Source organism: Archocentrus centrarchus, unplaced genomic scaffold (genome assembly GCF_007364275.1).
Source record: "Archocentrus centrarchus isolate MPI-CPG fArcCen1 unplaced genomic scaffold, fArcCen1 scaffold_30_ctg1, whole genome shotgun sequence".
Lineage (NCBI taxonomy): Eukaryota > Metazoa > Chordata > Actinopteri > Cichliformes > Cichlidae > Archocentrus > Archocentrus centrarchus.
Genome location: NW_022060259.1, coordinates 4,111,652 through 4,124,984, shown reverse-complemented (window position 1 = coordinate 4,124,984; position 13,333 = coordinate 4,111,652).

Genomic DNA, 13,333 nt, shown 5'->3' with positions numbered 1-13,333 from the left:
CCCCCCGCCCAGCCCCTCCCTCAGCCCCCGCCCTCTGCTCTGGCCCCACAGATGCCCCACAGGGGCCCCTTTGTAATCCCATAAAGTGGAAAAAGCCCATTTGTAGCAGTTTGTCTCACAGCAGGGTGTGGTGTTAAAGCGTGCCTTTAACCAGCAGTTACCCATCATGCATCACTCCTCCTACACCTGCAGCTCTGTTTCCAGCTCTTTGGCTTCCTGAACCACAGGCTGACGGGTGAAGGACCTCTTTATCATTGTCATAAAGTTTAGCTTCAGAGAACGACTGACACAGCATCCCCGCTCATCATTTTTAGTGACGAAGCTACAAAGTAAACATTTCTTTGACGTTCTGCCGTCTCATCCACACACAACACGCATGCCTCTGTTTGTTACCACACAACAGGCCGAGCGCCACACATAAAGGCTCAGAGACTGGTGCGGAGTTACTAAATGAATAAACACATGCTCTGCTTTAGCACTTAGGCCTGGGTCAGCTGACCCTTAGTTATGCTGCTGCAGGACTTCCCATGATGCACTGCTGTCTTCCCTCTCAGAGTCTGTTTTCTTCCTCCCCGCTGTCACCAAAGGGGATCGTCTGATTGGTTGTTCTCTGCACTGCAGCCTCTTTGCCTTTAACAGCATCTTGAGGGGACTGTTGTGAATGAATGAAACTGAATGAAATAAAGAATTTTATTAAACAGGGTTCATGTGGATGTTTTTGCTTTTGTTAATCGATGGATGGAGAATTTACCTTTTTAAGAAAATATCCACAGCAGAGACGACGAGCTCTGAAGACTCGAATGACCTTCATCAGTGATGTCACTGGATTGGCTGCAACGGTTGTAGCAGAGTTACTCTGAAAGCCGTGGATGTGGAAACCCTCCCAGAAGTGGAGCTTGAATCATTCAGGGACTCCCTTTTGGAGATAATCCGGATTCTGGATTATTCTGGAGTGATTCTTTGCCATCACGAAACTGGAGTGATAGAAACTGTTCTCAAGTAAATATCACAAATGGTCCAAGATCCGGATCTCCTTCTAGACCCTGGGACTAGATTCACACAAAGGAAACCATCCAAGAACAGGAGGCACCTGGAACCACCTGGAAACATCTGCCTGTGTCTGCCCAACAACACCAACGAGCTTCAGTGAAGAAGAAAATACAAAAGTCCTCAACTGACTGATCTGCTCTCATCATCTGAAGAGTTTAGTTTGATCTGCTGTGTCCATCAAACTTCCTGTGAACTGGTCACATGACTGCTGCCATTAGCATAATAACAATAACAACAATAATAATAATAATCTTATTTATGAAACCTTTTCATGCACTTCCTGGCAGAAACATGGAGCTGGAAGCAGAGATGAGTCTGTAGCACAGACCAGTGTCGGTGATTCTCTGCTGCACTGAACTCAGAGCAGCAAAAAAGGTTAAAAGTCACAAAGAATAAAGACGGATATATCAAGTGCACGGGGCAGGACTGCATTTGGAGGATTAGAAATTGGATTAAGGCATCATCTTAAGGACAGATGAGGAATTTATAATTTAATGATAAACAAATTCTAATGATAATGGCCCAGATGGAGATTCTTAAAGGAAACCATCATAGAATTAAATACTTAAAGATCGATCCATTTTCCTTTCAGAGGAGCCGCCATCAAACGGGGTTAACCTCCACACACACACACACACACACACACACACACACACACACACACACACACACACACACACAGGGCTGCAGCTGAATTACAATCACATCTTTTAAAGCCTGCTCTGAACACGTGGGTCCAGCTGCACTTACAGCCGCAGCTTTCCTGTATTAACAGATTCGATGAACTCACTGCAGCAACAAATATGGATCCATCCACCAGGAAAAGTAGTTTTTATTTTAAAGACATACGTTTAGTTTTCCAGTGTGAGTCACAGGAACCGAACTGCACCAAAACTCTGAAAACACAAAGTCATGCAGAGATCTTTTCCACCGAGCTCCGAGCGTCCGTGCTCGTTATTATCGGGACGGACATTTGGACCTCCAAAGCAGGAAACTGACAGAGAAGCTGGGAATAAGTATTTTGCATCCTGGTTTGACGGCAGTGACATCGGTCAGGAGAGCGAACCTGTTAAAGCTACAGTTGGATCTCAGTGGGCGTTTCACGACACCACAAACACCATCGAACCAACTAAAGCTAACCGGAGGACTCACTGAGCAGCTTCACGTTGACCCGAGCTGCTGTGGTGCTGCTAAGGCTAAACTCAGACACCTCGCTGCTGCGTCACACAAAAAGCATTAAAATCTAAATATTTTTATCCAACAGCTGACTGACAGTTTACCTGGCTGTGACAGTCCAGGTACGCTGGCAGCCGCAGTGATGTCTCTCATGAGGAGACGAGGAGGAGACGTCCCTCCATTGTTCAGAGAAATGTAGACGTACAGGACGACGTCTGCAGGATGACTCTCAGCCATATCAGCAGGTCTATGAAGGCCTGGATCAGATCATTGGATTCATTACTCTGTGCTGAATGCAGACTAACAGGTTTCCAGTATCCACACAACCAAATCAAACTGGTGTGTTCATTCAAACTGTGTGTGTGTGTGTGTGTGTGTGTGTGTGTGTGTGTGTGTGTGAGCGGGGTTGTATATTTTCCTGAATAAAGTGCAGCTCCTTGTTGATGAAGCTCAGCAGTAAGGTCTTCCTCACACAGACAGGAAACCGGAGCGCCCTCTTGGCTCGGCTCCTCATCACTCCGTGGGAGGAATTCGCTCTAATGGGGCTCCGACTGTTTACCTCATCCTATGTGAGAGGAATCGGGATGTTGGGGGGCCTCACAGCGTTGAGCTGAGCGGAGGCGACGGGGTAAACGGGATCCTTCGCCCCTGAGTGAGGAGAGGCGCCCTGTTATGTCACCCCGCTCGGGGTGACATAACTAAAGAGGTATTAACAGCCGGTTGTGACATCACTAAACAAACGCGGGGCCTCGGCGAGCCTGGGAAAACAGCATTATGGTGCTGCGGTGAATTGAAGTGAGAAAACAAGGCACAATCTGAGCCTTGTGCCTCTATCTGCACCGAGCTGACAGCTTTCTGTGGCGTATGCCGACTTTCCCAGGCGGGACCTGCGGCGTGAAAGGCCCGAGCTCATGAATCAGAGCACCAGGGTCGTGTTGACTCTGCGTGCTCTCAGCCAGGCGTCCTGCAGCCAGAGGAAACCAGCAGGCTGATCATCAGATAAATCCGAGAGGCGGGATCGATCACCACAGTCAGAACCAGAGCGTTATAATAACTGTTCATCAAAAACCGCGACACGGCCCGAGCTGCTTCATGGGAAAAGCACTTAAAACGAGAGCTGAGGTTAATTTGTAATCTCACAGAGCAGATTTTAGTTTAGAAAAAAACATCCACTGAGAACCAAACGAGAATTTATGTGACTGTTCCCACAGATTTACATTCAGCCAAGTTTCTGTTGTTTCTCCGCTGCAAATATTTTATTTGAAAAGTACTTTGTGACAAAAATACTGAAGCAATAAAATGATGTCACAGGAGGAGAAATCCCTTATGTTGTTACCTCAGGCACACAGGCCCCACCCCTTATGTTTATGAGGGGAAGCCAATCAGAGAGGATGTGAAGCTGCTCAGGTGGAGTCCAAGGTGGAGCTGGTAATGAGCAGAAGAGCTCCAGGTTTCTCTAACTGACCTCTCGGGGAGGTCAGAGAGAACTATGAGAACACACTCTGAAGCTCCACCCACTTTCCAGCTCTATAAATAACCCGTAAGAGCCCACAGCAGGTATATGATTTCTAAAGCATCACGCTGTAATAATTCAGTGCATCCATTAAAAGCAGCTGCTGGACAGAAGCTCTGCCATTAACACCGCGGGTTTGGAGGGAGTTATCGATATCCTCGTGTATTGATGGGAGCGTCCACGAAGCCTGTGAGCTCAGCGTTGGTGCAGACTCGCTCTTTAGGGTTGAGGCGGGAGCGTGAACTCCAGGCTGCCTCATTTCACCGGCGCTAATATCCAAAATGCTTCTTATGACCTACTTATGAAGTCAGCCGCAGAGAAGATATTGATCCGAACGCCAAATCATCGGATGTGTCTGCGCCGAACCCGAGAGCCAAGAGATGAAGAGGGGCTTAAGTGCATGGGGGTCTGAACCTCCCCTTACTTTCCTTATGACCAGACACTTCCCTGGATCAAAGGTCAGAGGTCATTAACTCAGCCAAGGTCACCCCACAGAGTTAATTCGATTTCCAGACAACGCAGCTTCTACCCCAAAAACAGGAGATCCTTTTAAACAGCGGCTGATTGTGAGGGGCGGCGCGGGGGGAAGCTAATCAAATGAGCGCCTGATTTAACTGCCAAAGTATTTTCCTCTGCGTATTTAATCAATACTTAAGACTCATAATAGTCCCGGTCAGCGGCAGAGGGATTTCCATAATCGATGAGAAGAGGTTCTGAAGTTCAGCAGGTTATTGTGCTCCCCCTCCCTCCTCATTTTTCATGGAGTTATTTATTGTCAGGGTGTCTGTCAGAGTGGAGAAATAGTGCCACAGCTTCCTGTCGCTCCCCTGGCTGAAGCTCTCACCCTGCTGCAGACCCTGGACCTGTGATGCTGCAGACCCTGGACCTGTGATGCTGCAGACCCTGGACCTGTGATGCTGCAGACCTTGGACCTGCTGCTGGTTCTGGACTTCATATGTGGTCAGATCAGAGCAAGCAGCTGATTTACATCATGGAAGACAGAGACGTTTGAAGCTGAACCACAGACAGGAATGCTGCTGTTTTCATATCCAAAAATCTTACCTCCATAAATCCTCTATCTTGAACTTCTAGTATGTCTCACGTTGCAGTCGACACATATTTGATGCTTATATTAAGAAGAGGTGAGACAAACAAGTTTCCATGAAGCATCAACAAAAGCTGCAGTTCCTCTGGTGTCCAGCAGAGGCGCCACAGCGACTCAGTCCCCATAGACTCCCATGTTAAACCTTTATAGCATAAATAAATCTGTTCACAGACACAGAAACGGTTCCAAAACTCTTCACTGAGTTTTGTCACCTTCAGCTTCTGTGCTGAGAAGCTCTGAACATTTAGTTTCTCTCATTTATGTCAAAGAAAGAGAGCCGATCTGCACACCTGAGACACTGGAAGCAACCAAAGTTCATCAAACACACCTGACCAGGAACATCAGGTGTAACAGCTCCCTCACAGAGTTATAGAGGCCATCATGGGTCTCTGTAATGTGCTCCTGGTTTGGATATGAACCATAAATATAATAACCTACTTACAGAGAATGTTTCTGGAGGCGCTGCTCTCTGAGGAACGTCCCCATCAGCTCGTCTTCGTCACTGTCTTTACATCGTTGACCCGTGTTGTGCTGAGCGCAGCGCCGTGCGTCTGCTTTTGATTTTATTTCATTTTGTTTGATTTTTACGAGAGCCTTTAAAAGACATTTTGATGCCCTGAGCTGTTAAAGTGTAAAGAGCCTCCACAAAAACAGGCCTGCCAATAAAAGACGAAAACCCATTTAAGCCAATGGAGGTGCAGCGGCGCGCCTGCGGTCGGTCAATAAAGCAAACAACGAGCCGGGCGGGTCGGATCAGCCTGAGCGAGCGTCCGGTGGAGACGCCAAGGTCACCGAACGAAAGCTTCAACACACGCAAACAACAATCCAATTTAAATATCAATACGACCCCGCTCACTCACAGGTACCTGCTCAGGTTACAGGTGTGACCTCTGGATCGACTCACAGCAGCAGAGACGCTCTGCATTAAAGGGAAAGTTCCCCTACCGAGAGCTGAGACAGTCGGATCATAAAAACATTATAATCATCATTATTTATGGGCCGGGCTTTACTGCAGCATCACTCAGTGCTGCTGCAGAGACCTCTCTGTGCTGGAGGAGTCCGTGCAGCATTTACATCACCTTACAGGCAGGTGATAGGTGATACAGGCAGACGTAGAGACATGCTTCAAAAGCAGTGAGTCCTGCAGGCTGATTAATAAATGTGTAAATTGTAGTTTGATGGGTCAGATTATTCCAGATGAGGTCATTTCTCAGTCAGGAGCCTCTCCGGGTTTTAAGAAACTCAATTTCCCACCTTTCCATCCAAGAACCGTCTCAGTCTGTGAACTGACAGCTCCGTCTCTCTGAGGTGGGTCTGTATGACGCCTTGCAGCAGGTAGCAGCAGGCCACGCCCCCAAGAACACACAAACTAAAACCACGTGCTGCCGTGGATTTTACACACCTAAAAGACGCAAATGCATGATTGGCTGCATGTGAAAAAATAAAGCCTGGGTCACCCCCCAACATCTCTGCATCAGAACTAAGAACTCAAGCTGTAGAAAGTGACTTCCTGACTTTATGTTTTCTGCTAGACGAGAGAATAAAAACTGCATTTAAATATCAGGAACTGCTGTGGAAGACTGCAGCAGCTCTTCATCATCTCAGGTGTATGTGAGGCTGTGCTGGAGGACTTCTTTGGATCCTGTTCATGAGTGAGGGAAGCCCGCAGCAGGAGACTGATGGATGATGCAGCGTCTGCAGTGATGTCGATGCCGCGAATGTCTCAATTTACACTGAAAGGAGCCAGCTGAGGCTGTCCTGGCATCTGATCAGAACCACCTGGATGCCTCAGGTATACCACGAAGATCCAGATTATTGTGTCTCAGCTGGCTTGGGATGCCTCTGTGGATGGATGGATGGATGGATGGATGGATGGATGGACGGACGGACGGACGGACGGACGGATGGATGGATGGATGGATGGACGGATGGACGGATGGATGGACGGATGGACGGATGGATGGACGGATGGACGGATGGATGGACGGACGGACGGATGGATGAATGGACGGATGGATGGACGGACGGACGGATGGATGGATGGATGGATGGATGGATGGATGGATGGATGGATGGATGGATGTTGCTGCTGTTTTCTCTCCAAACCAAAGAAAAGCTTTGAGTTTCTTTACATTTATGTGGCGTTTGTGTGACTTCACTTTGAGGATGAATTATAGAAAGTGGCCTCGAATGAGACGAAGGCTTTTACAGATGAGGCCTTTCAGGATCACGTTTGGGCCACTGAAGATGTGATGATGGTCGCAGCTTCTGAACCTGAAAGAAAACGTTCTCCTCTCAAACATCACTTCTTATTTCTGAAACGTAAGGCGGCGAGCTGCTGAGACGAGATAACGCTTCCCGCCACTTCATTTTTCTTCCCTGCACGGCGCGTTAATGCGGTTCCCCTCAGACGCTCTCAGTGAAAAGCTCGTTGATGGTCACATGTGTCAAACGCTCGCCGCGGTGACTGAGAGCTCCTCTCGGTAATGGAGTGACGGACACCCCCACAAACACATTTGGGTAATGCGACGGGGCGCTCCCTGTTCATCATGCGACGCTTCCAGTGGCAGCTGTAGGAGGACGAAGAGGAGGAGGAGGAGGAGGAAGCACATTGTGTGCTCAGTTCACTCGCTGCATTTGTCAAAACAGAGATCTGCATGGAGGCTAATGGTCCCCGAGAAATTAATGAGTCCATAAAACAGAAAAATCCAGCATCCACAGAAGCGTGACGGATCCTCTGACTTTGATAAACCGTTAAATGACAGATAATCATCAGAGCCTGAATCACCTCTTCATCGCTGCCAGGTGAGTCTGCAGCGCCACGCCTCCGCGGCAGGAATTTAACCCGCCAAATTACACTGCGAAGCCCTTCACAATAAAACAAACCAACAGCTGCAGCTTTGAGCTTCACGCCTCTCTGTGCACACAGGAGCAGTGACGTGATGAAACGAGCATACGGGCAGAATATCTGCATGACATGAAGGCAACGCTTTTATTCTGAAATATCTGGAACCAGGCTTCCTGCACTGTTATCAAAGTCCGAATTACTAAAAATGACAGTGAACTTTGACCTAATGACGAATCAGTTGACACGACACGCCGCCACTTTTTTCCCTCCAACTGAGGAAACGGACCAATCACGTTTGACTTGGTCTAATGGTTAACTGAGCAGTCAAAGCTGTCAGCTGATGTGTTCATGCAGTGTTTTCACTTCTCTGCTCTCAATCAGCTGATGACTTTGGAACTTCCTCTGGTTTCTGTCACAGAGGAAAAACTCCAGGTGAGGTCATTCAGTCTGTTTATTGGTCAGGTGTGTCTGGGGCGGAGCAGCGAGTAAATACAGGAAGAAGGTGCTGGTTTCTTATCGAGTGGATAACATGGAGCATTTACTTTGATTTTGTGGCTAGCTGCTAGCCCGTACTGACCGTTTGTGTACTTGGCACATCTGTGGTACCCTGCTGCATCCCAGCCTGCAAAGCTTACCTGGCTCAGACTTGCAGCACACACCTGGTGGTCAGCTTGGATCACATTCATGCCATAAAAAGAAGACTCCTGAGACCCTGTGTCCACATATGGGGACATTACATTTTGGCTTTGCTGCGCCTTATACTTCATTCTGCTCAATAGTGTTTATAAAATAATCCCATTGTTTACATCTGAGGACATTTTTTTAACAACAATGTAACAAAATACAACTTCCTGCTCAAAGAAGAAGCTTCATTTATATACACATCAGGTCCATCTAATCACAAATATCTAGGAAAAATTAAAAATCAGGAGCTCAGGTTTCAGGAGGTAACCAGCTGCCATCACATTTTACAGTGTTCCTTACAGGAGCGCTCACGGCTACGTCTGCATTAGCAAAGAGACAAGTCGTTATCTGAAATGAGGGGCAGTGCTGCAGTTTCCTGTCCAGTCACATGACCTCTTCACCTGTCAGAAATGAGCAGCAGCGTGGGCGTGCATGTGATTTGTGTCTTGCTGGAATCTTTGTGTTTTTCCTTTGTTTCCACTCCAGGCTCTAAAAATGACTCCGTTATAGATGCTGAACTAGTCATTAGGTTTAGGCACTGATAACGGCTGGGTTAGGATTAGAAAAAGACGGTGATTCGGGTTTAACCACGATGCCATGACCTCTGAGTGTCACCTGCACCACATACCACACACACCTGTAGCTTTAATGGGACGACAGCAGGCTGCACGGTGATGTCTGTGTGGATGCACCTTCCTCTGAGACCTCATTAAAGCGTGACTCAGTATTTTCCTGCTGCACAAACAGCGTCTCGGCATTAACGAGTCCACAGCTCGTCACACGTCTGTTTATCGCTGGATGAATCCATCTCCATTGTTTTAATTTCATTAAAGGCCTGATGCACTTTATTACCTTTTTAGTGTCTCTGGTATTTATGAGTGAGAGACACTCTGTGATGGCACTAATGCCAGCCGAGGAGCGGCTGGAGGGAGGGTGGGTGGGTGGGGGGGGTGTACCAGGGAGCCTCCACCCAAATGAATGTATAATCAGGCTTTGATTCCCAGGCCTGCGTCAGGCAGCTCGGGCACCATCTATTACCGCGGTGCCATTTCCTAAGTGTTTGCTCCCCAGCCCGACCCTGCCACTTTATCTGTTGGTTTTTATTTTCAGAGTGCATGCTGTCCATATGTTACCCTAATAGTTGCAATAATTCTTGTGCAACAGGGCTCGTGTTTTATTAGTCCTGAGCAGGAAGAGAGCAGCGAAGAATGCATTTTAATAAAAGCCCTGTAGCAGCTCACTAATGGGCTGACACAGGGGTATTTGCATAGAGATGAATTACGGCGGGCCGCCTTGACGTGACTTTTAAAATATGATTGAGGAGGTTATTATTGCTGCACTATGATACGTGTTAACAGGTTATTTTAGCGTGGCTAGTGCTAATAAAATTCCCAACAAAAGACTCGGGTGATGAGGGCAGGCTTTTTCATTGCCAGAGTCTACTGAAGGTGCTCATTTTGTCATTACTTAGCCCGGCCGAGCCCCCCACCCATCCCCTCAGTCTCACATAGGGGCGGTGTTTCACCGCCGTCCATCCTTCAGGAAGGCCACGACCGACTGCAGCCTCGTAATTAATCACAATAGTTTGTCTCCATTTTATTCAGGGACAGTGGAAGCATCAGCCTCCTAAACACCCCACCCCACCCCCAAGGATGAGGTTTCTCTGACTGGCCAATCCCTCCTCCCCCTTCATCTTATAGCAGATAAAACACCTGGTTAGAGAGCAACAAAGTCAATCATAATTTAACTTATTCACTGACTGCTCATTAATTCTGTTTATATTCTCAATTATGATGAAAATCACAATTAAGTTGATTTTATTCAGTAGTTGGAATCCTAATTGTTTAACATGATCATCTATTCAACTAAAAAAAAAAACGGTATTTTTATGAGAGAGAATATGAAATATAATTCACATAAATATGTGAAAACCATTATGTGAGGACACAGGATCATCCAGCAGAGACGCGCCTGTGTCCTTAAAGCCCGACTCAAACAAGCATCCAGCACTTCCTGCTGACCCGGCTCCACCACAGGGCGAGCTGATGACTCTAACAGATGCTTTTTGGTCATCTGAGCAGGAAGTGGACTGAGCTGCGAGTGCTGGACTTGTAGGAAGCAGTAAGAATGCACTCCTGTAAAGGAAATAAAATACAGGACCAAAGTGGAGCTTCACAGTGAAAACGAGTGGAATTATTTACTCCTTTAAGCCAAAATCATAAGCCCTGATTTACATATGTATCTTATATTTATTATTTCTATGTGAAAGCTAATGTGGTCATCAGATTAATTTCTGCAAATGCATTTCCTTTTCTGTCACAACATTAGCTTTTTTGAAATTTCTCCACACCAATAAACAACGACCAGCAGACAGAACAGGAAGTCTCAAACACCTGCTGCTAACAGGCTAACAACGCAGGTAACTGCAGCTGTGAAGGAAAACAGAAGAATATCTGCCTCTGAAATGTGGACAGAAATATGAGAAGCAAAAATACTGAAGTAACAATAATGATAACAAAAAACAGAAATATAAAACTGAGTATCATCTGCATACAGGAGCATCCGCAGAGAAGGAGGTGAGATCTGCTTCTTAGAGGAGCCAGTCCTGCTTTAAGGTGCAACGAGATAAATATAATCATCCAGCTGCAATAATACCACTTAAAACTGGTAAGAGAATCAAATTTAAAATAACAAATTTCCTATCGGCCGCGTGCAGAAACAGACTGTGATTGGCTCGTTCCAGTGAAACGGTTCTCATCGGCCCTGGAAATGTTTGAATGCTATGACATTTTTATTTCATAGCATAAAGAATTTATTAGACCTGCAATAAACCAAAATCTGGAAGCTCAGCCACAAATTAACTTTGAATTTATTTAATTATATTCAGCTATCTGCAGGTTACACTAAAGCCCGTGATGAGGCTGAAACTCCCTCTGACTTCACACAGCTTAAAAAAAATCCTCCTTTACACAAAATCATTTTAAAATCATCATCCTCATGTTTTGGGGAGGTCGTCTGTTCTGTTTGACATGGTTTCAGAAGAAAAATGAACCAAAAATGTTTTAAACTCCAAACTCACCAACCTTTGAATTATTCTCAGAATTATGATGAAATTTCCTTGTAGTGATGTCACTTAAAGAGACGGTTCAGTATCTGGAGCAGAAATACTTTGCTGTGACGGGTGGACAAACATAAATCCTGATATTTTGATCATTTTCCTTCTTAAAATCTGATTGACTCATTCCCATGAAGGGAGGAAATTTTATGCTGCAAAAAATAAACAACAAAAAAACCTAATTTTGCATCTTCAGTCACCTTTAAACGCTGTCTGCATGGAAGCCTTTTAGCTTTGAGCTCTCACTTCCTGTTTGTTTGGCAGGTGAGCACACCTGTTCATGCAGAGGAGCCTCTGCAGGAGGTGAAGCTTCATTAAAGATGATCTCAGTGATGAGGTCAGAGGTCAGAGCTGATAATAGATCGTATCTCCTCCATCAGATGGTCCACAGAGCAGGTGAGCTCTTCCTCAGGAGCTCAGGAGCTCCTCACCTGCTTTAACACCTCCTCCTCACACAGAAGGCCGGTTAATGATTTTCAGAGGCTGTCGTTAAGCCGCTGAAGCACACACACACCAATTAGCAGTGAGGGTATTTCCACGGTGTGAGCGGCTGTCAGTGAGCAGAGGAACTCTGCAGGAATCCCAGCTGCACAATGTTTCCACCCATCCATGAATGTGCTCAGAGCAAGGCCGCTCAGAGCGCCGCTGCTCATAATGGAGGATCCCAGAGCGCTCCTTATCACACGTCTCCAGGCGGCTTTCAGGGAGATAAGGCTGCCATGTGTGGGAGCCGCGGCCCCTGTGACACATGTCCTTGTGTGTAATCTCTTGTAGTACACAGTCAACTGAGAGCCCGTCAATGGGCTCTTTATAAAGGTCGGCTCAGGCATTAGTCACGCCTGCAAACATGAGAAGATCAGGTGGAAGTCAACAGGTGAGCCGCCTGCAGAGAGGCTGCAACAGGTTTGAGTCGGATTCTGCCTGCTGGTTATCGTTTGACAGAGAACACAGGCCCAGCACAGCAAAGAGGCAGAGCTGCCTTCCTTCACAGGAGGATGTGCTCATAACAAACACGGGTACAAACTTCTGAAGCAGGCAAACATGCATCTATGCACGCACAGAAACCCTGAAGGAACCTCTGAAAATGTTCCCAAATCCTGCAGATCCACAGGACACGTGAAAGGATGAAAGATCTGATCTGAGTGTTTCAGCCTCGTGGCCTTCAGCTCAACATGAGAACAAAGTGGAGGTCAAAGCAGGCAGGTGGCAGCTCTGAGAGTCACATGATAACTCACTTCCTGACTTTAATTCAGCTTAACTCTGAGTGAGGAAGTGATCATTTTATTCAGTTTTTATAAACTTCTAACAGACGTTACTCTGAAGCCTCAAACCAGCGTCAGGTCACAGGAGTTATCATCCAGGTGCTGCAAAGACAGACGTAATCTTCAGATTTTCAGTTTTCAGACTGTCCTTGAACTAACCATGTGCAGCTCCATCAGGAAGATCATGAACGCATCATCATGTGGCTTTGACCTTTAGCCTGCATCATTTCCAGGAGCCACAAGTGATTTCAAACACTGAGCTGACGTCAGCAGGTGTGAACTTACCTGAACCACAGGTGCAGCAAGCAGGTCAGAGAAGCTGACATCATTTCCTGCCATATATTTAACTGATTTTAACCTGTGTAATGGAGGCGGTTTAAATAAAAAAAAAATTCTGAATAAATTTCAGTAAAAGTTAAATTATTGTTTTGAATACTCGACTTAACTGCAGTTCATGGTCTTCAGGAAACGTCCATGAATCACTTGAAGGTGTGCTTCACTAATTATAGTTCATCTGTCATCTACTTCCTGTTTCTGCTTATAGTCTGTATATAAAAGATGGACCACATGACCCGCTGAG